Source organism: Belonocnema kinseyi, chromosome 2, assembly GCF_010883055.1.
Source record: "Belonocnema kinseyi isolate 2016_QV_RU_SX_M_011 chromosome 2, B_treatae_v1, whole genome shotgun sequence".
Taxonomy (NCBI): Eukaryota; Metazoa; Arthropoda; class Insecta; order Hymenoptera; family Cynipidae; genus Belonocnema; species Belonocnema kinseyi.
Window position 1 is genome coordinate 182,195,724 of NC_046658.1, and position 1,752 is coordinate 182,197,475.

Here is a 1,752-nt window from a genome sequence, read left to right on the forward strand (position 1 = left end):
CGTTTCTGCCTTTAAAGAAGTGATGAATTAGTCAAGTTAAAATCTTGGGCGCTTAGCGTTTGATCGTTTTGAGAAGCGCGCTATATGAGTCAACGGTGTAGGCGAAAATATGACAGACCACGATCTGAACCGTGATTTCTATGTTGACATCGCTGTTGTAACAAAATCTGTTGTAATTCGTTTTTTTTAAACTGATCTTGAGCGCTTAGCGCCGCATAGCGCTAAAACTGTCCATTTTTTTGGATTTTTTTTACGGATATTTCATCCGGCACTTATAACCTTAAAAATTACAAAGTTTCAGCTAAATCCACCGAAAGCCATTTTCCCATACATTTAGTGCGGGGTCCTTTATTTGCAGACAAAGTTGTATTTACGTGGTAGAGAGGGATTGATTTTTGATGTTAAGGGTTGAAGCCCAAAAATCGAATCGGGTATTTTCGAGAAGCCCAAAAATCAGAGACTCTATTTCGATTAAAAAATTCTAGAAAAATTGATTTTTTGATAAAGTAGTATCAACGTGAGTTGATTTTTGACGTTAAGGGTTGAGCCCAAAAATCGTAGAATGTATTTTCGAGGAGCCCAAAAATCAGAGACTGTGTTGCCATTGAAAAGTTCAAGAAAAATTTATTTGCAGACAAAGTTGTATTTACGTGGTAGAGAAGGGTTGATTTTTGATGTTAAAGGTTGAAGCCCAAAAATCATATCGGGTATTTTCGAGGAGTCCAAAAATCAGAGACTCTATTTCCATTAAACAATCCTACAAAAATTTATTTGCAGACAAAGTTGTATTTGCGTGGTAGAGAGGGGTGGATTTTTGACGTTAAGAGTTGGAGCAAAAAAATCAAAGTGGGTATTTTCTGGGAGCCTAAAAAAAGCCCAAAAATATCCCGTTAATAAATTACTGAGAACTTTCAATTTTTGAAGGGGGTTGATTTTGGAAGTTAAGGTTTGGTTTGGGGAAAATTTTTTTTGCGGATTTTAAGAGCCCAAAAAAAGCCCGAAATTCTGGTGTAATTGAATTTTTATTATTTAGTGATTTAAAGAAGTGGGGGTGCTGGGTTAATGTAAGCTGGCACCTCCACAAGAAAATTGATTTTTTGAAAAAAGTAAAGGAGCCCAAAAATTTTTATTGCAGCCCAAAGAAAGCCCAAAAAAAGCCCAAAATTCTGAGCTATGAAAAATTCAAAAATTCGATTGTGGGGGTGCTAGCTTAATGTACCTCGTTAAAAAGGGATTTTACATTGGATTGTTTTCCTATTTAAATATCCTAAATTTTAATTTTTGTTATTAAAATAATGTGTATGTTAATTGAAAGAATCATCGGCAAACGATAAAATTAGAAATCTACTTTTTTACTTCTGTAGATTTTAATTTTAAATTAAGAGGTTATCCTCTGAGTAAAAAAAAAAGACTGCTAATCATATTTAACAAGGAAAGTTAAATAAATATTACAATTATATTTTTCCGAAAAAAGATCTTCCAACATCGCTCCACTCGGAGCTCCACTTAGCAATGGAGCGAAGTTAGATATTTTTTCTGAAAAATATAATTTTTTAAATTTATATTCCATCTTGTAAAAAATGACGTAAATTATTTTTGGAATAAAATATTTCATATTCAAGTCAGATTAATATAAATTAAAAATTAGAATTACTCTGATAAACCCATAAGTAACTTTTTTTAAAGTCTGAATACGCATTTCTAATAAGCGCGCCAATTTAAGCCAGGCTCGATCTTTTGCGCATGATCATA